Raw genomic sequence first — 25,463 nt, forward strand, 5'->3', positions numbered from 1 at the left:
AAGTTACAAGTTCTTTACAAGGGATCAGGCTGCAAGCGAATCTGACCGGGACTATGTTGTTGAGCTACGCAAGCTTGCGGATAATTGTCACTTCGGCACAAGTTTGGACCGTATGTTACGGGACCGCATTGTTTGTGGCGTCCGGAATCGGGCGTGCAGCAGACGCTGCTTGAAAAAACTGAGCTCACACTTGCCCAAGCTGAAACGATTGCCATAGCGGCAGAGACAGCCGCACTGGAAGTAAGCACCATGACTATAGACCTGATAATGAGGCAGCGGTGTGCAATGTAGCGAGTAAATCACGCCGATATCAGACCTTCACCAAAGATAAGCAAAGCCATACTGAGTGCGCACGCTGCGGAAACTACGATCACGAAGCAAGCGACTGTCCGCACAAAAAGGAGCAGTGTTTTCGCTGTTGGAAGACTGGTCATTTCGCAAGAAAATGCCGCTCCCAATCGGGGCTTCGGGCTGGTCGTAGGCGCGATGGCGTCGCTAACGCAGTTCATTATGAGAGCGCTGTATCCGAAACGGAGGAAGGCGATATTCCATCAGTCTTCGCATTGCAGGAATCACGGGAAAATAAATCTTTGCTCCAGGCGTTCCGCAGAGTTATCCGCTGGGGTGGCGTGCCCTTGAACATGATTACTGACACCGGATCACCGTTTTCTATCATCCCTCAGGAGGTGTATCTAAAGCACCGTCTGAGTTGGCCACGCTTATCGAAATGCAAACACACGCTCAGCTGTTACTTGGGCAAGCTACCTATTGTCGGTGAACTGCACCTTGAAGCCCATTTTGCGGGGAAGACTGTACCTGCCACACTGATAGTTACAAGCTGCTCAGGTCCCAGCCTTTGCGGAAGGGACTTAATCCAAGCATTCTCGCTTTTGCCGTCCGGGTTTTTCGCTACGGCTAAATCGACGTCAGCAGATCCCGACAGCCTCAGGACCGAGTTTTCTGCCCTTTTTGAGCCAGGACTTGGAAACATTCAGGGGCCACCTGTGAAATTCCACATTCGAGAAAGCGCCCAACCGAAGTTCCACAAGGCGCGGTCAATTCCTTATGCTCTTCGTGAAAAAGTGGAAACTGAGCTGGACCGTTTAGTAGAGCAAGGCATATTATCGCCCATAGCACATTCTGAATGGGCGGCGCCAGTCGTACCAGTACTGAACAAAGACGGGTCCCTTTGCATCTCCGGCAATTTCAAAACCACCATCAATGCTGCGTGCATAACTGAGCAGTACCCTTTACCAAACATTGAAGACACTTTCGCGTCGCTACGTGGGGGATCATTTTTCACAACACAGACCTTAAGGATGCATATAACCAACTCCCTTTGGATGAGGATGCGAGGAAGTTGGCCGTGATAAACACTCACAAGGGGTTGTTCTGCTATAACCGTCTTTCGTTTGGAGTTGCCTCGGCTCCCGCGATTTTTCAGCGGCGCATGGAAATGGTCCTGGCTGGTCTTCCAGTCGTGCAGGTGTATTTGGCCGATGTATTGATAGCGGAACGTCAAGACGATAATGGCTCAGTGCTTCGGGACGTTTTGCGCAGGCTTCAAGAAAATGGTATCAAGCTGAAGGCTGAAAAATGCCATTTTCGCAAAGACTCAATCGTTTATCTGGGCCATCGCATTGACAAAGACGGCTTGCATCCACTTGAGAAGAACCTAGCAGCAATACGCGACTCGCCACGGCCTACGAATGTGAGCGAACTGCACTCGTTTTTGGGTCCGTTGACTTATTATCACCGGTTCTTGCCACACGTCAACAATGCTGGCCCCGTTGTATCTTCTGCTTGAAGGAGAGCATAAATGGCACTGGGGAATGGTGCAGGAAAATTCATATCTCAAGGCTAAACAAACACTTTTGAGTTCGCCTGTTCTGACGGATTTCGATACCAACCACCCAGTGCGCTTGGAACGCAATGCGTCACCTTCGGGTTTAGGTGCCGTAATCTCGCACCGAATTGGGACATCGGATAAGCCCATCGCCTTCCTTTCACGCACGTTAACACACGCCGAAAAGAATCATTCTCAGCTCGAGAAGGAAGCGCTCGCACTGGTATTCGGATTAACAAAGTTTCTAGACTACCTCCTGGGCCGCGAGTTTGCATTAGTCACGGACCACCAACCACTGGTGGGACTTCTACGAGAAGATCAACCTGTGCCCTTAATGGCGTCGGCACGTATTCAGAGATGGGCTCTGTTTCTAAGCCAATATAGCTACCGCATAGAGTACAAGGCCGGCAAGGAAAACGCCAACGCGGACGGACTCAGCCGCTTGCCCGTGCCGATAACAGACCACCAGAACCAGACTATATAACCAGAATATATTTATTGCCGCACCCACATTTAGAGCAAGCATACATAATCCTAACCTCAGTCACCAACCGATGTTATATGCGTGCAGGAGGTAGGCAAACACCGAGTAAATATGAAGGGCTATGTGTGCTACAAGACCCCACAGTACCCACAAATTGCTACCATCGCAAATAGGATGTAGCACTCAGTATTAGCTATGCAGGGAACGCGCCTATTTAACATTGCATAATCACGGTCTGGCCTCGAAAGCGCTGCCGACCGAAAACGGTAATATTCAATGTTTACAAGCCTTCCCAGAGAGAAACAGGCCGACTTCATGAATATGCTAGTGCACTCATTGGGCCTTCTAAAAGGAAAGGACAAACTTATATTTCTTGAAGACATTAATGCACGGCACTCTAACTGGGGCTATTGTTAAGAAAACCCCAAAGGAATAATGCTAGCGGACCTAGTGGAAAGGTACGACCTATACCAGCTTACACAACCAGATCTCCCCACACGCATTGGTAATAGTGTCTCAAAAGATACCTCACCAGATCTGACATTTACGAACACCGCAGGGAACACGACAAGGACGAATCTAGGAGAAAATCTTGGCAGCGACCATTTCACTGACCATGATGATGCAGCGGTGGCGTAGAGGTAGAACACCCGCCTCGCGTGCAAGAGGTCCGTGGTTAGAATCCCGGTGCCGGCAATTTTCCACCGGATTAAAAAAAAAATACGCGTGTTGATAAAATTGCATAAACAGGCCTGGAGTGTGGCCTGATCCCGGTGACCAGAACCGGTAACGCACTCCCTCACCAGAGCAGGATTGGCCACCCTGGTGCAGTAATTGGCCACAACCTCCTATATGAACAACACAATCGAACCACGGCCCTCAGTCCCCAGCAGCTGCGAAGCAACTGACCACGGCGGCGGTCAGACCTGCGTCGCTTCAGAGGGTGCTAAGAATCACTGGCTCCGGACAGGCCTCCATTGGAATATGAACCTGGCAACGTTTAACGCTAGAACGTTATCTAGTGAGGCGAGTATAGCAGTGCTATTGGAGGAATTAGAGGGAAGTAAATTGGATATAATAGGGCTCAGTGAAGTTAAGGGGCCAAAGGAAGCATATACAGTGCTAAAAAGTGGGCACGTCCTGTGCTACCGGGGCTTAGCAGAGAGAAGAGAACTAGGCGTCGGATTCCTGATTAATAAAAATATAGCTGGTAACATACAGGAATTCTATAGCATTAACGAGACAGTGGCAGGTCTTGTTGTGAAACTTAATAAGAGGTACAAAATGAAGATTGTACAGGTCTACGCCCCTACATCCAGTCATGATGACCAGGAAGTCGAAAGCTTCTATGAAGACGTGGAATCGGCGATGGGTAGAGTGAAAACTAAACAAACTATACTAATGGGTGACTTTAATGCCAAGGTAGGCAAAAAGCAGGCTGGAGACAAGGCAGTGGGGGAATATGGCATAGGCACTAGGAATAGCAGGGGAGAGTTATTAGTAGAGTTTGCGGAACAGAACAATATGAGGATAATGAATACCTTCTTCCGCAAGCGGGATAGCCGAAAGTGGACGTGGAGGGGCCCGAACGGCGAGACTAGAAATGAAACAGACTTCATACTATGCGCTAACCCTGGCATGATACAAGATAGGGACGTGCTCGGCAAGGTGCGCTGCAGTGACCACCGGATGGTAAGAACTCGAATTAGCCTAGACCTGAGCAGGGAACGGAAGAAACTGGTACATAAGAAACCGATCAATGAGTTAGCGCTAAGAGGGAAAATAGAGGAATTCCAGATCAAGCTACAGAACAGGTATTCGGCTTTCACTCAGGAAGAGGACCTTAGTGTTGAAACAATGAACGACAATCTTGTGGACATCATTAAGGAGTGTGCAATGGAAGTCGGTGCTAACTCCGTTAGGCAGGATACCAGTAAACTATCGCAGGAGACGAAAGGTCTGATCAAGAAACGCCAATGTATGAAAGCCTCTAACCCTACAGCTAGAATAGAACTGGCAGAACTTTCGAAGTTAATCAACAAGCGTAAGACAGCTGATATAAGGAAGTATAATATGTATAAAATTGAACATGCTCTCAGGAACGGAGGAAGCCTAAAAACAGTGAAGAAGAAACTAGGAATTGGCAAGAATCAGATGTATGCGTTAAGAGACAAAACCGGCAATATCATTACTAATATGGATGAGATAGTACAAGTGGCTGAGGAGTTCTATAGAGATTTATACAGTACCAGTGGCACCCACGATGATAATGGAAGAGAAAATAGTCTAGAGGAATTCGAAATCCCACAGGTAACGCCGGAACAAGTAAAGAAAGCCTTGGGTGATATGCAAAGGGGGAAGGCAGCTGGGGAGGATCAGGTAACAGCAGATTTGTTGAATGATGGTGGGCAGATTGTTCTAGAGAAACTGGCCACCCTGTATACGCAATGCCTCATAACGTCGAGCGTACAGGAATCTTGGAAAAAGGCTAACATAATCCTAATCCATAAGAAAGGGGACGCCAAAGACTTGAAAAATTATAGACCGATCAGCTTATTGTCCTTTGCCTACAAACTATTTACTAAGGTAATCGCAAATAGAATCAGGAACACCTTAGACTTCTGTCAAGCAAAGGACCAGGCAGGATTCCGTAAAGGCTACTCGACAATAGATCATATTTACACTATCAATCAGGTGATAGAGAAATGTGCAGAATATAACCAACCCTTATATATAGCTTTCATTGATTACGAGAAAGCGTTTGATTCAGTCTAAACCTCAGCAGTCATGGAGGCATTACGGAATCAGGGTGTAGACGAGCCATATGTAAAAATACTGGAAGATATCTATACCGGCTCCACAGCCAGCCACAGTAGTCCTCCACAAAGAAAGCAACAAAATCCCAATAAAGAAAGGCGTAAGACAGGGAGATACGATCTCTCCAGTGCTATTCACAGCATGTTAAGAGGAGGTATTCAAAGACCTGGAGTGGGAAGAATTGGGGATAAAAGTTGATGGAGAATACCTTAGCAACTTGGGATTCGCTGATGATATTGCCATGCTTAGTAACTCAGGAGACCAATTGCAATGCATGCTCACTGACCTGGAGAGGCAAAGCAGAAGGGTGGGTCTGAAAATTTATCTGGATAAAACTGAAGTAATGTTTAACAGTCTCGGAAGAGAACAGCAGTTTACGATAGGTAGCGAGGCACTGGAAGTGGTAAGGGAATACATCTATTTAGAGCAGGTAGTGACCACGAATCCGGATCATGAGACAGAAATAATCAGAATAAGAATGGGCTGGGGTGCGTTTGGCAGGCATTCTCAGATCATGAACAGCAGGTTGTCATTATCCGTCAAGAGAAAAGTGTATAATAGCTGCGTCTTACCAGTACTCACCTACGTGGCAGAAACCTGGAGGCTTAGGAAAAGGGTTCTACTAAAATTGAGGACGACGCAACGAGCTATGGAAAGAAGAATGATAGGTGGAACGTTAAGGGATAAGAAAAGAGCAGATTGGGTGAGGGAACAAACGCGAGTTAATGACATCTTAGTTGAAATCAAGAAAAAGAAATGGGCATGGGCAGGACATGTAATGAGGAGGGAAGATTACCGATGGTCATTAAGGGTTACGGACTGGATTCCAAGGGAAGGGAAGCGTAGCAGTGGGCGGATGAGATTACGAAGTTTGCAGGGACGGCATGGCCACAATTAGTACATGACCGGGGCTGTTGGAGAAATATGGGAGAGGCCTTTGCCCTGCAGTGGGCGTAACCAGGCTGATGATGATGATGATGATGATGATGATGATGATGATGATGATGATGATTTCACTTTGAGTATATCGCTCAGTGTGGCCAGGATAAGAAGGGAGATCGGGAAAGCCCAGATCTCGGACTGGGTGCAATTCCACGAAGGGCTAGACATTCATGGCGACCTGACCGACGTCAGCACATGGACAGCACAGATCAAAAGGACACACGCGAGGGTAACGAAGGAGATTTAAACAAACGCTGAAACTGCAGCGGTCGATAAACACCTACTTCATTTGTGGGATGCCAGAAGGAGCCTCACCGAACGTTGGAGGAGACAGAAACTTAACCGAAAGCTGAAAATACGCATAGCCCAGCCAGCACAGCAAACTAATGAGTATGCGCAATGTTTGAGTGACACCGTTTGGAGACAGTTTACTGACTCGCTCAAAGGCACACTGAGTACTAAGCGGACATGGCTTGTCTTGCGATGCATGATGGACTCAGAAGGTACAAAAACAGTGGCGAACAGGACACTCAAAACCCTAAAGAACGAGTTTAAAGGGGACGACATCAAGTTAATAAACACGATCAAGGAGATATATGTCGGGCACAACCTTACTACTGAGCTGCTACACACGGAATACAAAGGAATAGAGCAACTCGATTTAGACGCACCTATAACCTTGGAGGAAATATACGCGGCAGCCCAATCTTTTCGGAAAAACACGGCTCCTGGAAATAATCAGATTACCAATTCCATGATCCGAAACTTCAGTGACGCAGCCTTAACACAAATCATGGACTTCTTTAATGAGAAAGTTTAGAGTGAGGGCAGAAAACTCCCAATAGAATGGAAACAGTCCAATATCACCCTAATACCCAAGCCGGGAAAATCCAGGGATATCCAGAACTTAGGACCGATTTCGCTGACATCATGCGTGGGAAAGTTGATTGAAAAAGTGATCTTAACCAGACTGTCCAACCATGTAGCGACGGAAAACCTTCTACCCAGCAACATGTTCGGCTTCAGGCCACACGTATCAGCTCAGGACGTGTTTCTCCTTCTGAAGTTCGATGTCCTGCACCCGATCAGAGGCTCGAGTGACAATTTTATACTGGCACTCGATATCGAGAAAACTTTTGATACAATCTCCCATGACTCAATCATGGAAGGCCTGGAGTCCAAAACTGTGGCCGCCGCATATAAGCGTACGTTAGGTCCTTCCTGACGCACCGAACCATGACAATAGATTTGGGACCGACTAGGTCCGACTTTTTCGACCTCCCAAACAGAGGCACCCCACAAGGAGCTATACTTTCTCCTATCCTCTTATTTGTGGGCATGCGTTAGCTCGCCATTGAACTACAGCAGGACCCAGATTTAGGCGTCGCTTTTTATGGGGACGACATAACCCTTTGGACACGAAGAAGGTTGTACGTGGAAAAACAGGACACACACCAAAGAGCAGTGGACAAGGTAATGGCTTTCATGGACGGAGCAGGGATGAAATGTTCCCCTGAGAAGACCCAGCTGGCTAATCAGAATCTGAGCTAAATACGCGAGAAAAAACGATATTGTACCAATAATGATACATCTGGTTGAATGTCCCATTAGGGAGGTGAAAATACTGCGCATTCTGGGAATGTGGGTACAACAGAACGCAGACACCACACACACCATCCAAAAGTTGAGAGCAACAGCAAGGAACGTAGCCCGTATGATATGAAGGATATCCAGCAGTAAAGATGGGCTACCTGAAGTAGAAACGATCAGGCTGGTCCACGCCTTTATAATTAGCAGGGTGACCTACGCACTCCCTTACCAAGCACTAAGAAACCAGGAGATGAAACAAGCAACCTATTACAATTATAAGGAAAGCCTTCAAGGCACCGCTTAGCCTTAGCCAATAAAGTTGAGAAACTGGGCATCTACAACACCTTTGAGAAATAGGCGAGCGCAGTCCTCATAGCTAAAAGAGAGCAGCTCTGCTCAACGAACCAGGGATGTGCAGTTCTAGAAAAGCTGGGCTTCACACCACGACCACTATACTGCGACGAGGATACAGTGTTACTGGACAGGGACACGAGATCTCGTATTACGGTGGCACCGATACCAAAGAATATGCACCCAACGTACCACGCAGGTAGAAGATGAGCACGAGCTGCAACCTTGCGGAATCGTTTTGGGAAATTCTACCGCGTACTACACAGAAGCAAGCAGAGCCAGTAGAGAGACTCACACGCTAGCAGTCACTCAAAAACACTGTGTCACAACGGCCACAGTCGTAACTCGGTCCACGTGTGCAGCCGAAGCGGCTGTAATAGCCGTGGCCGTTGCAGACGCGGAACACAGAAACGAATCGGCAGTCATACTCTCCGACTCGCAAACAGCTTGTCGCCTGTTTCTCAAAGGGACGGTACCCAAAATGGCACGTAGAATTTAGGGACAAACCCTGACAGAACACCACGACATTATTTGGTGTCCGGCTCACGAGGGCAACGTTGCGGCGGACCGTACAGCTCGAGGATTCAACAACCGAGCTGCAGCCGAGCCGAGCGTGGGACTTCTTCCAAGCACTCGTGACATTCTTCTACAACAGCGGGAGGAATGCAGAGAGTACGGTCATCCACACAAGGTGCTTAACAGACAGCAGAGTAGGGACTGGTGACGCATTCAAACAAACTGCTTCCCCAACCTGCATCAACTCAGTAAAATAAACCCAACTAGATTTCTGGACGTCTGTCCATGGTGTTCTAACAAACCCACACTACAACATATCACATGGGAGTGCCTGGAACGGCCTTCACATATTACTACCCCATACTTAACTGCACATCCACTTATGTTAAATAGGCAGTGGGAGGCATGGCTTGCGGACGAGGGAAAGTAAAGCCAAGTGGCTCTACTGGACGAAGCCCAGCGAGCCGCGCGCGCCAGTGGAGCCCTGGACTAAGGGCCCAAACACGCTCGCCTACTTTTCTTTCTGAAAAATAAAGTTTCTTTCCTTCCTTCTGCTGCCAAACACAATGGCAAAACTTAAGCCTATCCCACGAAACACAAAACCTCTTAAAAACTTCTTGAAATGGCTACAAACGGCTATAGACGTCTTGGTCTATGATAAGACTGAAAATAGAATTTCTTCTAAACATAACCTCAGCACTTGGAATATGCTAGCATATATTCTATCTGCGGCAAAACCCACTACGGGTGTCACTAGAGTCTGTTTTGGTAAACGCATTCAGAATGTCTAACTCAAGAACTTTTCTAGATCTTTTTGTCTAAAAGTGCATAAAATGCCAAACGACGTGTTAAATGTGCGGTTACCGTCGGCCGTCGACGTTAGCGAATAAAAGACGCCTCAGACAAATTGAACTCGTTCGAAGCAACATAAGTTAATTGGCTTTAGTATTAAATAATTTCACACCAGAACTTCAACAATCAAGGGCGTGTTATTGTTTTCCATGCGGGCGCGCACGCGACGCCTGGAAACCATTCTATGATCGCGCAGCAGCAGGAGCGAAATGCCGGTGTTGCACAGCGGTGTCACAGAGCCACCGCGCTGCGACCACTTCGGTGGTACAATCCAAATTTGTCGAACATCTCATTCTGTGCTGGGAACACTGGGAGGCAGGAAGTTTGAAAAAAAACGGCCACTCCCGCCCGCAATGTCTCGGTCGTGGGTTCGTTATGCCAGTTGTTCAAGCCGTTCTGTACATTTATACTGGACATTAACTGGAGTCATTTAGCTGTGCTGATGCTGTTTGCCGTGTGTTTTGCATCAGTGCTTCGTGACATCGGCTGTATTGCGTGTTTTCGCCGACGGCTTACTACCACAATGGCGGGATCTGCGTTCGCCGCCTTCGTGTCTCGGTGCGTCTTTGTACGTCGCACGTTCGGATAACACTTTTTCCGGTAAGTGAAATGCATTGCGCTTCGTTTTTCGTCAACAATGTGAATATATTTAGGTGTTACCCGCGGCAATTCTTGATATATGGGCTCTTCTGCCCTGCGAGTTTTCGTCATTACTTTTATACGAGGGTTCTGCTTGTGTTCAGCCGTTCAGCACTACCGCGCTCCACGACTTCCGCAACAACAGTCAGAACTTTGCCCTGCTTGTTAGCCTGTGGTTAACGTAGCACGAGCTAACCGAAAGGAGTGCATTCGAAGATGACGCGCTGGCTGTAATGCTGAACCAGACTGAACTCGCCTTATTTTGTGTCCTTTTGTACTTACGTGTGCGCGCGTGTGTCAGTGACTATGCAGTTTGTAGCTATCCCACTTTATAGCAAAACAAAAAATATAACTGCAATGTTTACTTCATCTATACAATTCCAAATTAAATCGTCTGCTGATGTACAAATTTCACTTGTTTTGTTCTAAATAAGCAGCAAAACCTTTAACCTAGTAGGTGCTTCATCTGGGAGTGAAATCACGACAGCTTGGCATTTATTAATGAATGACTGTGACTGGGTCACCTTATGTGTAATTGCAAATCTGCCTTTCAACTGACTTGATGCTATCTTATTTTGTCCCTTTCACTCTATAGACGGCTGGACATCCTTCTTGTACCTTGGCGCTAGCTGGATGACGGGACCTCATCATGATCAGTGTAAGCCAATGTACTGTACCCTCTCTGGTCCTCCCAGTGCTTTTTATGTGGGTTAAGGCCAGGGAGCGCTTCGTGGTAAAATAGCTAGTTGGTGTCTCACCAACGGCCATTTTTTAGCTCTGGTCCATTATAAGCTGCCACTATTATAACCAATTTCTCAGTGCCAGTGTACATACACAGTTCTACTAATAATTAGTTTCCCTAAGCCTTACAAAATTTACTTGTAGGTAGTCATTGCTATGTAAGAACTCACAAATTAACTCTGCTGTGTCATAGAAGTATTCCATACATGAGTAAAAATTTTCTACAACAGTGTACATTACACCTTGCTTCCCTAATGCACAAATGTATTCAAGCCAGTATTTGATTAGTTTGGCATTCTAAATGTTTCCTGTGTGATTTAGTTTCTTTACAGGAACTTACTGTACAGTTTGACATAAAAACGTTTACAGCGCAAACACATGCAACCACAAAGTAAGGGACAGGACACAAGCGCTGTACAGCATCAGCAAGCAGTCTTATTTAAGATTTATGTGTGCTGTAAAAGGTGTGCTTTGCCGCTAGAATTGATAAAACATGGGCCAAGGCTTCCATACAAGGACAAACTTCAATTTCGTTCTACCACCATGAGCACTTGGTTGGTGCTTGCAAAATGAATCGCATCAAGTAGCTTGTGCCAGACTGTTTTTTAACCTTATTGTGAGGAGATCACAAAGTGATCTGTGGATGCGCCTGCGTCTGAGATATAGATTGCGCTGCAACATATGTGCGTGTAGAACAGGCATGATGCTGAGGGTTCCAGCAGTTTGCAGAGGTGCTTTTAAAATTTTGTCATGACTGCAATTTTACCTGTGCTGTTTTTTATCACTTATTTCAATAATATCATTGAATGTGTTATCAGAATTTATCAATCTATTTGCCCTGGCCCATTAGCCTGCCACATTTGCCTCTTCACTAGGTGGGCAATTATTCTGCATGGACCATTACTTGAATACACCTTTTTGTGTGCAGTAGCTTCTCAGTTGCAAGTCAGCATAGATGCTCAGAATTACCTGAGAGTATAGATACACTGATAATTTGCCACCTATACGAATCACTTCGCACTTTCTCACGCAAACAGCATGTTAACACTTCCAAGTCAGCGGGCAATGTTATCGTTTGATCACATCATGAGATACTTTCAACTTTGTATGAAGCATCATCCAAGGTGTTGCATCATTTGTGTGAGGTATTGCCCGAAGCCAATTAGGGTCACTTGAAAATATATCAACAAAAGTGATTGATCCAGCTAGGAGTGTTACTTTGGAACACTACTTTATCACCAGTCCTCCTTTGCATGCTACCTGCTTACTTTGTACTGTGTCATGTTTAAGTTTGAAAGAAAGGCAACAGCTAGGCAGCGCAAAATGCCAAACTTGCTTTTAGTTCAACAATATAAGAAAGACGCTATTTAACTTAATTAAGTTAGTACATCATTTACCTGCAGAGTGAATTACTGTTTTAAACTGATTATATTTTGCAGGAAGCTTCTCAGACTTGTTTGACAGGTTGATAAGTGGCTTTTTAGCCACAAAACACCATACAATAATTTAAAGGCTGATTTTGACTCTGCTATGCAACTTAATGACTATATGCCAGGAACAAGGCCTCTGAGTTGAGGCGCTGGCTAACACTCCCAGTGTTCTACTAGGACACATAAATACCCAAGAAAGTGGATGGGAAAACGACGCCGCTGTAGCTCAATTGGTAGAGCATAGCACGCGAAATGCGAAGGTTGTGGGTTCAGTTCCCACCTGCGGCAAGGTGTTTTTTCATCCACTTTAATTTCCATTAATTTATCATTTATTTAATTTATTAAGCACAAGTAATTTCCCCTATGTTGTCCTTGGTGTCAGTGTTTGTTGGCTTCTCATGATAGGAAATATACTAGTCATTTTAAACATCATCGCATACATACCTTAAGATACCCGTAATTTAAGAGAAAGGAATGCTTAAATTAATTTTTAATGTGAGCCAAACTTCTTACGTAGCACATATTGCTAATTGAAGTTCCAATTTCAACATTCCCATTTCCTCCCTTGCCCTTTTTTTCCTGTTCTGTGCAGGTATTGCTTTCCTATGTCTACAAGAACCGTCACGGGTGGCCTGTGACAGCAAGCTTTTGTGGGCAGCCAGTGCTCTCCTACGAAGGCTGGCCTACTCTGGCAGCGGCGGCAATCATCTTCAAGATTTATCGATGATCACCTTTGCTGCTATTTGTCACTCTTCTTAATTACACTTTCTGCATCTTTTCTAATCTATTAGGTAATAAAGTATGAGTATGTGACATGGTGTGAAGTTGATGCCTTGCTGCATTTTAGCTTGCAATCACCTTTTATGCATGAAAAGCTCATCATACAATTTATGGAAAAAAAAATGACAGCATATTATGATTTATCTTTCAGTATCTTGTCACATGCAACATACAAGGAATTCACTAATGGATGGTATGCCGAAGAACTGGCCATTATTTCTGCGTGATGCTGTGCAAGCATTTGGCGTTACCTTACAAGAGGCACCCGGAAAGTAAGTTACAATTTACTTTTAAATGAAGCATGGACATCAGAAAAAATATATTTACATTGCTAGTTAGGGTGGTTCGCAGAGTGTTTTTCCAGATGTGTACTATCCTTTATTTCTTAACTCATTGCAGCACAGTGTTCTGTTTCGTATATTGGTGTAAGGCTATTGTGCCCCCTGTAGCTGAAACCAGGATATAATTTTTGCCTGAACTGCAGCATCACTGACAAAATTTTTCTTTGCTAGAAACTATTTCAATTTGGTGGAGACCCAGCAGGGCGAAGTTTTGTCAATAATGGTGTGTTTCACGCAGAGATGTTCTTGTTTAGGTCAATGAGTGAACATTGGAAGTATATCAGCATACAATACAGACCTTGTTTGATTTGCAAAATAATTCTGACAGGTGGCATTCAATTGATTGGTCTAATTAAAAAGCACAAATTGACCAATGAGGCTGTACTACACTATTGCCATGTTTCACATCTGGAAAAAATACCTCTGCATCACTCTATCCGACAATATAAACTATTTTTTTTTCTGATGTCCATGCCTCGTTTAAAATAAATTGTAACTGTGGGCAAACGTCGTGTTACTGTAAGAGCTGCCGCAAAAATTTGAGGGAATGTCTAATAAAAGTCTTCAGTTGTTCTTGTCAAGCTGTCCATTAGCCAACTTTTAGCGTAACGTTAGCAGGGCTAACTGAAGTACTTCTAGACGTCCATGGCTACAAAATGTCTTGATAAAGACAGCTACTAGGCTTTTGAATTAGCCGTTGAAGACATCTTTTAGACATCAAATAGCTGCTTGCGTGTTTCGTGGGTATCTACCAAGGCATTGTGAAAGCGTCTAAAGGTGGGTACAGACAACAACTGGTGCAGAGGCTCCTAATCAACCTTCGATTAGGAACTGAACTCAAGGTGGACCTTCTCGGAGCCATTCTAATGCTGGCTGGTGCTTGGAACGACGTGAAGAAAAGCACAATTGTGAATTGCTTTCACAAAGGAGGCTTTGTGGTAGCTGCAGACGACTGATGTCTTGACAGTGAAGACGAAGACGCTTGATACTTGGACAGCGAATTTCGCGAGCTCTCGGCATTCCCAGGCGGCGTTACAGCACGCGATGTTGTCAGCGCTGACGACGGCATGCAAGCTGTAGCGGACCACGCTGATGAAGAGATTGCGGCTGACATCATGGGTGACGAGGACGTAGACTCGTACAGCGGCGAAGGTTCCGACGAAGAGGACCAACCACCATGCACTGCCGCTGAGCTTGCGTCAGATTTCAGCATCATTCACCGCTGTTGTGGAACAACGGAAGGAGCTGGACTTTCTCATTTCGACACTGTCAACAAGCTTGAGAACAGCTTAATGAACTTGATATTGCACAAGAAAAAGCAAGCAAAGTTACGAGATTTTGCACTTCCGAAATAGAGTACTCTTGTCATCGCACTATGTTTTTGTTTTTTTACGCGCCTTGAAGGCACAGATCGCTATGTTCCCTCCCGTTAGTCACGACATCGGGAAACTGCCTTGAGATGTGTGGAGTTGTTAGAGACGCTTTTGACATGCATATTTTATATTTCGAATTATCAATATATTGAACTATTTCGCGATCCCCTTCGAGTTCGATATATCCGGGATCGACTGTACAATGTCAGGGATGAATAAACTAAAGACAGATGCACTTCATCTGACAAAGGCCCCACAACCCAGTGACCTTTGTGTCAAATTACACAACTTTTATAATCCCTCAACCACCTTTTAAACAAGACAAGCATACTTTTAAGGCCCTTCTATACAAATCACAGTATAATAAGGGTGAAGTTAATGTTCGTGAAATCTGTCACTGCTCATTGTGCAGACCAAATAATATTTGCCTTGTGCTCTTGAGCAGTGGGCTTTGCATACACATGCAGAGTGCCACGAGCATGCGTATGGTGTGCATGTGCCACTTTGTCAATTACCAGGTATGCATGCTTTGAAGCTGGCGAGACGTGGTAATGATCGAGTGATTGCCCCTTTCTCGGCTGTGATTCAGATAGCATAGAGCCAAAACAGCTCTTCATGCTTGACGCACCCGCTTGACCACTTTACACAAGGGCGATCACTTATGTACAGCAATCAGTGTAGGTTAGCCAAACTTCGCGACTCAATGCTTACTGTAAAAATGGAAAAATACAGCACTACAGAAGTTGAAGTGCCAGAGCAGTAAAATATTGAAGTATACAGACCGAATGTGTGGAGCGAGTTGATTTTTCCAGATTACATATATACAGTGTTGCCATGTGCCTTCCAGATCGCCTTTTCGCCATTGTTTATCTCCCTAAAAGAGAAAAAAAATACTGGTAAGACAGGGTAAAAAAACTTGTTACTACACAGACCAGAATATATTTATTGCCGCACCCCCATTTAGAGCAACCATACATAATCCTGACCTCAGTCACCAACCGATGTTATATGCGTACAGGAGGTAGGCAAATACCAAGTAAATCTGAAGGGCTATGTGTGCTACAAGACCCCACAGTACCACAAAATTGCTACCTTCGCAAAGAAGGACGTAGCACTCAGTATTAGCTATGCAGGGAACAAGCCTATTTAACATTACATAATCACGGTCTGGCCTCGAAAGCGCTGCCGACCGAAAACGGTAATATTCAATGTTTACAGCCCTCCCAGAGAGAAACAGGCCGACTTCACGAATATGCTACTGCACTCATTGGGCCTTCTAAAAGGAAAGGACAAACTTATATTTCTTGGAGACCTTATTGCACAGCACTCCAACTGGGGCTATTGTTAAGAAAACCCCAAAGGAAAAATGCTAGCGGACCTAGTGGAAAGGTACGACCTATACCAGCTTACACAACCAGATCTCCCCACAGGCATTGGTAATAGTGTCTCAAGACACGTCACCAGATCTGACATTTACGAACACCGCAAGGAACACGACAAGGACGAATCTAGGAGAAAATCTTGGCAGTGGCCATTTCACTGACCATGATGATGCAGCGGTGGCGTAGAGGTAGAACACCGGCCTCGCGTGCAAGAGGTCCGTGGTTAGAATCCCGGTGCCGGCAATTTTCCACCGGTATAAAAAAAAATTCGCGTGTTGATAAAATTGCATAAACAGGCCTGGAGTGTGGCCTGATCCCGGTGACCAGAACCGGTAACGCACTCCCTCACCAGAGCAGGATTGGTCACCTTGGTGCAGTACTTGGCCACAACCTCCTATATGAACAACACAATCGAACCCCGGCCCTCAGTCCCCAGCAGCTGCGAAGCAACTGACCACGGCGGCGGTCAGACCTGCGACGTTGCAGAGGGTGCTAACAATCACTGGTTCCGGATAGGCCGCCATTGGAATATGAACCTGGCAACGTTTAACGCTAGAACGTTATCTTGTGAGGCGAGTCTAGCAGTGCAATTGGAGGAATTAGAGGGCAGTAAATGGGATATAATAGGGCTCAGTGAAGTTAAGGGGCCAAAGGAAGCATATACAGTGCTAAAAAGCATGCACGTCCTGTGCTACCGGGGCTTAGCAGAGAGAAGGAAACTAGGCGTCGGATTCCTGATCAATAAGAATACAGCTGGTAACATACAGGAATTCTATAGCATCAACGAGAGGTTGGCAGGTCTTGTTGTGAACCTAATAAGAGGTACAAAATGAAGATTGTACAGGTCTACGCCCCTACATCCAGTCATGATGACCAGGAAGTCGAAAGCTTCTATGAAGACGTGGAATCGGCGGTGGGTAGAGTGAAAACTAAATACACTATACTAATGGGTGACTTTAATGCCAAGGTAGGCAAAAAGCCGGCTGGAGACAAGGCAGTGGGAGAATATGGCATAGGCACTAGGAATAGCTGGGGAGAGTTATTAGTAGAGTTTGCGGAACAGAATAACACGAAGATAATGAATACCTTCTTCCGCAAACCCTGGCATCATACAAGATGTGGACGTGCTCGGCAAGGTGCGCTGCAGTGACCACAGGACGGTAAGAACTCGAATTAGCCTAGACCTGAGGAGGGAACGGAGAAACTGGTACATAAGAAGCCGATCAATGAGTTAGCGGTAAGAGGGAAAATAGATTAATTCCAGATCAAGCTACAGAACAGGTTTTCAGCTTTAACTCAAGAAGGGGACCGTAGTGTTGAAGCAATGAACGACAATCTTGTGGGCATCATTAAGGAGTGTGCAACGGAAGTCGGTGGTCTCTCCGTTAGGCAGGATACCAGTAAACTATCGCAGGAGACGAAAGATATGATCAAGAAACGCCAATGTATGAAGGCCTCTAACCCTACAGCTAGAACAGAACTGGCAGAACTTTCGAAGTTAATCAACAAGCGTAAGACAGCTGATATAAGGAAGTATAATATGGATAAAATTGAACATGCTCTCAGGAACGCAGGAAGCCTAAAAAGAAGAAACTAGGAATTGGCAAGAATCAGATGTATGCGTTAAGAGACAAAGCCGGCAATATCATTACTAATATGGATGAGATAGTACAAGTGGCTGAGGGGTTCTATAGAGATTTATACAGTACCAGTGGCACCCACGATGATAATGGAAGAGAAAATAGTCTAGAGGAATTCGAAATCCCACAGGTAACGCCGGCAGAAGTAAAGAAAGTCTTGGGCGATATGCAAAGGGGGAAGGCAGCTGGGGAGGATCAGGTAACAACAGATTTGTTGAAGGATGGTGGAAGGAAGGGTGGACAGGGAAACTGGCCACCCTGTTTACGCAATGCCTCATAACGTCGAGCGTACCGGAATCTTGGAAAAACGCTAACATAATCCTAATCCATAAGAAAGGGGACGCCAAAGACTTGAAAAATTATAGACCGATCAGCTTACTGTCCGTTGCCTACAAACTATTTAATAAGGTAATCGCAAATAGAATCAGGAACACCTTAGACCTCTGTCAAGCAAAGGACCAGGCAGGATTCCGTAAAGGCTACTCAACAATATATCATATTTACACTATCAATCAGGTGATAGAGAAATGTGCGGAATATAACCAACACTTATATGTAGCTTTCATTGATTACGAGAAAGCATTTGATTCTGTCGAAACCTCTGCAGTCATGGAGGCATTACGGAATCAGGGTGTAGACGAGCCGTATGTAAATATACTCAAAGATATCTATAGCGGCTCCACAGCCACCGTAGTCCTCAATAAAGAAAGCAACAAAATCCCAATAAGGAAAGGCGTCAGGCAGGGAGATACGATCTCTCCAATGCTATTCACAGCGTGTTTACAGGAGGTATTCAGAGACCTGGATTGGGAAGAAATGAGGATAAAAGTTAATGGAGAATACCTTAATAACTTGCTATTCACTGATGATATTGCCTTGCTTAGTAACTCAGGGGACCAACTTCAATGCATGCCACTGACCTGGAGAGGCAAAGCAGAAGAGTGGGTCTAAAAATTAATCTGCAGAAAACTAAAGTAATGTTTAACAGTCTCGGAAGAGAACAACAGTTTACAATAGGCAGCAAGACACTGAAAGTCGTAAGAGAATACATCTACTTAGGGCAGGTAGTGACTGCGGATCCGGATCATGAGACAGAAATAATCAGAAGAATAAGAATGGGCTGGGGTGCGTTTGGCAGGCATTCTCAGATCATGAACAGCAGGTTGCCATTATCCCTCAAGAGAAAAGTGTATAATAGCTGTGTCTTACCAGTACTCATCTACGGGGCAGAAACCTGGAGGCTTACGAAAAGAGTTCTATTAAAATTGAGGAGGACGCAACGAGCTACGGAAAGAAGAATGATAGGTGTAACGTTAAGGGATAAGAAAAGAGCAGATTGGGTGGGGGAACAAACGCGAGGTAATGACATCTTAGTTGAAATCAAGAAAAAGAAATGGGCATGGGCAGGACATGTAATGAGGAGGGAAGATAACCGATGGTCATTAAGGGTTACGGACTGGATTCCAAGGGAAGGGAAGCGTAGCAAGGGACGGCAGAAAGTTAGGTGGGCGGGTGAGATTACGAAGTTTGCAGGGACGGCATGGCCACAATTAGTACAGGACCGGGGTTGTTGGAGAAATATGGGAGAGGCCTTTGCCCTGCAGTGGGCGTAACCAGGCTGATGATGATGATAATTTCACTTTGAGTATATCATAGAGTTTCTTACAAAAATTACTAGAGGGAACTCTTGCGCTGCAATCGTTGTCCTACCATGGGAATGATGGGAAGTACATGGATTTGTCTGATCTTCGTGCTTGTGGACTCAAACGTTCTTGTGGCTTTGTATATTATGCTATATAAATCTTATTGTCGTATATTTCAGCGCAATCTATATTCTTCGAAGTGCAGAAGAAGCCAGGAAGGCGTACAATTGCTATTAATTGCAACGATTGAGGTTCTCCAGGTGGCCAAATCGAAACGCGCCAAGCGTCTCAAGGCACTGGCATGCCTGCGATAAATTCATAAGAGCATTTCATTCGTTTGTCGATACATGCGTTTGTGGCTTAATGGTTTCAATATCAGGCTTCTGTGCTAGAGTCCCTGTGTTCGAATCCTGGCATCCGGCAATTTTAATGATGTTTATTTAATTATTTATTACGCAATAAACTGTTGAAAATGAGGAGTTTGCAAAGCCACGAAGCCGTTTGAAGCCAAAAGGACGAAGTTTAGGCAAATCCATGTACTTCCCATGATTCCCATGCTAGGACAACCACTCCCATTGCAGCTCCCGTAGACACTAGCGCCAGAGTTCCCTCTAGTAATTGTAGGAAACTCTATGGAGTATATCGTTCAGTGTGGCCACGATAAGAAGGGAGATCGGGAAAGCCAAGATCTCGGACTGGGTGAAATTCCGCGAAGGGCTAGACATTCATGGATACCTGACCGACGTCAGCACATGGACAGCACAGATCAAAAGGACACACGCGCGGCTAACGAAGGAGATTGAAACAAACATTGAAACTCCAGCGGTCGATAAACACCTACTTCATTTGTGGGATGCCAGAAGGAGCCTCACCAAACGTTGGAGGAGACAGAAACTTAAACGAAAGCTGAAAATACGTATAGGCCAGCTAGCACAGCAAACTAATGAGTATGCGCAATGTTTGAGTGACACCAATTGGAGACAGTTTACTGACTCGCTCAAAGGCACACTGAGTACTAAGCGGACATGGCATGTCTTGCGAAGCATGATGGACCCCGAAGGTAGAAAAACAGTGGCGAACAGGACACTCAAAACCCTAGAGCACGAGTTTAAAGAGGACGACATCAAGTTAATAAACACGATCAAGGAGATATATGTCGGGCACAACCTTACTACAGAGCTGCTACTCGATTTAGACACAGCTATAACCTTGGAAGAAATATACGCGGAAGCCCAATCTTTTCGGAAAAACACGGCTCTAGGAAATAATCAGATTACCATTTTTATGATCCGAAACTTCGGTGACGCAGCCCTAACACAAATCATGGACTTCTTTAATGAGAAAGTCTGGAGTGAGGGCAGAAAACTCCCAATAGAATGCAAACATTCCAATATCACCCTAATACCCAAGCCGGGTAAATCCAGGGATATGCAGAACCTAAGAGCGATTTCGCTGACATCATGCGTGGGAAAGTTGTTTGAAAAAGTGATCTTAACCAGACTGTCCAACCATGTAGAGACGGAAAACCTTCTATCCAGCAACATGTTCGGCTTCAGGCCACACGTATCAGCTCAGGACGTGTTTCTCCTTCTGAAGTACGATGTCCTGCACCCGATCAGAGGCTCGAGTGACAATTTTATACTGGCACTCGATATCGAGAAAACTTTTGATACAATCTCCCATGACTCAATCATGGAAGGCCTGGAGTCCATAAACTGTGGCCGCCCCATATAAGCGTACGTTAGGTCCTTCCTGACGCACCGAACCATGACAATAGATTTGGGACCGACTAGGTCCGACTTTTTCGACCTCCCAAACAGAGGCACCCCACAAGGAGCTATACTTTCTCCTATCCTCTTATTTGTGGGCATGCGTTAGCTCGCCATTGAACTACAGCAGGACCCAGATTTAGGCGTCGCTTTTTTTGGGGACGACATAACCCTTTGGACACGAAGAAGGTTGTACGTGGAAAAACAGGACACACACCAAAGAGCAGTGGACAAGGTAATGGCTTTCATGGACGGAGCAGGGATGAAATGTTCCCCTGAGAAGACCCAGCTGGCTAATCAGAATTAGAGCTAAATACGCGAGAAAAAGCGATATTGTACCAATTATGATACATCTGGTTGAATGTCCCATTAGGGAGGTGAAAATACTGCGCATTCTGGGAATGTGCGTACAACAGAACGGAGGCACCACATACACCATCCAAAAGTTGAGAGCAACAGCAAGGAACGTAGCCCGTATGATATGAAGGATATCGAGCAGTAAAGATGGGCTACCTGAAGTAGAAACGATCAGGCTGGTCCACGCCTTTATGATTAGCAGGGTGACCTACGCACTCCCTTACCGAGCACTAAGAAACCAGGAGATGAAACAAGCTACCTAATAGAATTATAAGGAAAGCCTTCAAGGCACCGCTTAGCCTTAGCCGATAAAGTTGAGAAACTGGGCATCTACAACACCTTTGAGAAATAGGCGAGCGCAGTCCTCATAGCTAAAAGAGAGCAGCTCTGCTCAACGAACCAGGGATGTGCAGTTCTGGAAAAGCTGGGCTTCACACCACGACCACTATACTGCGACGATGATACAGTGTTACTGGTCAGGGACACGAGATCTCGTATTACGGTGGCACCGATACCAAAGAATATGCACCCAACGTACCATGCAGGTAGAAGATGAGCACGAGCTGCAACATTGCGGAATCGTTATGGGAAATTCTACCGCGTACTACACAGAAGCAAGCAGAGCCAGTAGAGAGACTCACACGCTAGCAGCCTCTCGAAAACAATGTGTCACGACGGCCACAGTCGTAACTCGGTCCACGTGTGCAGCCGAAGCGTCTGCAATAGCCGTGGCCATTGTTGGTGTTCTAACAAACCCACACTACAACATGTCACATGGGAGTGCCTGGAACGGCCTTCACATATTACTAGCCCATACATAACTGCACATCCACTTATGTTAAATAGGCAGTGGGAGGCCTGGCTTGAGGGCGAGGGAAAGTAATGCCAAGTGGCTCTACTGGACCAAGCCCAGCGAGCCGCTCACGCCAGTGGAGCCCTGGACTAAGGGCCCAAACACGCTCGCCTGCTTTTCTTTCTGAAAAATAAAGTTTCTTTCCTTCCTTCTGCTGCCAAACACAATGGCAAAACTGAAGCCTCTCGACCAAGGCATTGTGAAAGCGTTTAAAGTTGGGTACAGACGACAACTGGTGCAGAGGCTCCTAATCAACCTTCGATTAGGAATTGAACTCAAGGTGGACCTTCTCGGAGCCATTCTAATGCAGGCTGGTGCTTGGAACGACGTGAAGAAAGGCACAATTGCGAATTGCTTCCACAAAGCAGGCTTTGTGGTAGCTGCAGACGACTGATGTCTTGACATTGAAGACGAAGACGCTTGATACTTGGACAGCGAATTTCGCGAGCTCTCGGCATTCCTAGGCGGCGTTACAGCACGCGATGTTGTCAGCCCTGACGACGGCATGCAAGCTGTAGCGGAACACGCTAATGAAGAGATTGCGGCTGACATCATGGGTGACGAGGATGTAGACTCGTGCAGCGGCGAAGGTTCCGACGAAGAGGACCTACCACCATGCACTGCAGCTGAATTTGCATCAGCTTTCAGCATCATTCCCCGCTGTTGTGGCACAATGGAAGGAGCTGGGCTTTCTCATTTGGACACTGTCAACAACCTTGAGAACAGCTTAATGAACTTGATATTGCACAAGAAAAAGCAAGCAAAGTTACGAGATTTTGCTCTTCCGAATAAAGTATTCTTCTCATCGCACTGTGTTTTTGTTTTTTTACGCGCCTTGAAGGCACAGATCGCTAAGTTCCCTCCCGTTAGTCAAGACATCGGGAAACTGCCTTGAGATGTGTGAAGTTGTTAGAGATGCTTTTAACATGCATATTTTATAATCGCAATTATCAATATATTGAACTATTTCGGTATCCCCTTCGAGTTCGATATATCCGCGATTGACTGTACAATGTCATGGATGAATAAACTAAGGGCAGATGCACTTCATCTGACAAAGGCCCCACCACCCAGTGACCTTTGTGTCAAATTACACAACTTGTAAAATCCCTCAACCAACCTTTAAACAAGGCAAGCATACTTTTAAGGCCCTTCTATACAAATCACAGTATAATAAGAGTGAAGTTAATGTTCGTGAAATCTGTCACTGCTTATTGTGCAGACCAAATAATATTTGCCTTGTGCTCTTGAGCAGTGGGCTTTGCATACACATGCAGAGTTCCACGAGCATGCGTATGGTGTGCATGTGCCACTTTGTCAATTACCAGGTATGCATGCTTTGATGCTGGCGAGGCGTGGTAATGATCGAGTGATTACCCCTTTCTCGGCTGTGATTCAGATAGCATAGAGCCAAAACAGCTCATCGTGCTTGACGCACCCGTTTGACCACTGTACACAAGTGCAATCACTTATGTACAGCAATCACTGTAGGTTAGCCAAACTTCGTGACTCAATGCCTACTGTAAAAATTGGAAAATAAAGCACTACAGAAGTTGAAGTGCCAGAGCAGTAAAATATTGAAGTATACAGACCGAATGTGTGGAGCGAGTTGATTTTTCCAGATTTCATATATATAGTGTTGCCATGTGCCTTCCAGATCGCCTTTTCGCCACTGTTTATCTCCCTAAAAGAGAAAAAAAATACTGGTAAGACAGGGTAAAAAAACTTGTTACTACACAGACCAGAATATATTTGTTGCCGCACCCACATTTAGAGCAAGCATACATAATCCTGACTTCAATCGCCATCTGTCGGTGTGGCCGGTGCAGTGACTGAGGGCTGCGCATGCAACAAGTACCTGGCTGAGCGCCAACCCTCTCACTCATGCACCAGTTTCCACAGTCCCGAGAAAAAGATGGCTGCAACCTACAAGCGCCGAAAATTCTGGTCAACATAGCATTTCATTTGAAGAAAGCAGTTATGGTCAAAATAAAAACTACAACCCCAATAGAAAAAGAATCGCATGCTTGCAGAAAAACAAGATGAAGTGACTTGCACAGATGCCATCGCCACTCATATATGATAGGGCTTCACATTCCAAAGTCACACATTCTACGAATAACTGAGGCTTGATGTCCCAAAGGTGCACATGTGGTCTATGAGGGACATTGTAGTAGACGGTGTTCTTTGACGTGCACCTGTGCCTAACCTTTTATGTGACAGTGTACAGGCATCCCAGAAAGTAAATGGAAGACAGGAGTGTGGGCCAAACCGAAGGTTTGTTCAATCTGCTTACATCATTTTAGCTAGTTCACAATGTGCCGCATCCTGCCATTCGTGTTCAGCGGTAGAGCAATGGCACCCTCTGAACCATGCCGTTCGTTTCCAAAGGTTCAGCACAATTGTAGTACTGGTTCACAATTTTTCTGCACTCTCCCTACTGATGGTGCCGACATGCAAGTGCAAAGCAGCAGCGCAGTTAGCGATACAGCTTCCCGGCATATGCATGATTGAATCCCCGCTAACACACACCTACTGCGTATATACAACACCGGACGTGTTGTTTACGTGCTTAAATTTTCATGCATGTGTACACTATTCAGCTGTCCGTGCTGATCAAACCAACATTGTCCCAGATTAAACAACGTGTCCCAATCAATATGTAAGGACTGGTGGTTTACTTTGATGTTTATTGCCCTGTAATACCGAGAGAAAAATAAGATCTACTGCATGTTTACTAAAGAAGACAGAAGTTCAGTTCAAGATATGCTCTAGGGTGTAGGTTGCTTATCTGTAGCACAGGAACGGCTTTTTTCGGCTGTTTTTAAGACCAAACGCCTAAGAAGCAAACCATATGCAGTTTGGGATCCGTCATATTTTTACCATGCCTTTCAAACTAACATGGACGATACAGATTATGCGGACAAAGCGCATTTGCAGCTCACCATTCATTTCACGTGTCGTGTTATGCCTGCATTGCTGAACTCAAGCTGCACAACTTTTGGACTTCTTGTACCCTGCCATGAAATGCTTCACAGTGGTGCATGCAAATCAAATTGACCTTGCATCTCAATGCACTAGCGGCGGTAGCATGTACTACTGCGCATGCACAAGATG

General features: G+C 45.4%; 1 long non-coding RNA gene and 1 pseudogene across 1 annotated transcript; one reads left to right on the top strand and one right to left on the bottom strand.

Moving 5' to 3' along the window:
- Positions 1-25,463, bottom strand: part of LOC135897666 (uncharacterized) — a 42,874-nt pseudogene that overhangs the window by 9,416 nt on the left and 7,995 nt on the right.
- LOC135896518 (uncharacterized) lies at positions 9,142-13,021 on the top strand. The gene is made up of 3 exons (XR_010562729.2): positions 9,142-9,998; positions 10,633-10,695; positions 12,801-13,021. It is a non-coding gene; the product is annotated as an uncharacterized lncRNA (long non-coding RNA).

Source organism: Dermacentor albipictus, chromosome 1, assembly GCF_038994185.2.
Source record: "Dermacentor albipictus isolate Rhodes 1998 colony chromosome 1, USDA_Dalb.pri_finalv2, whole genome shotgun sequence".
Lineage (NCBI taxonomy): Eukaryota > Metazoa > Arthropoda > Arachnida > Ixodida > Ixodidae > Dermacentor > Dermacentor albipictus.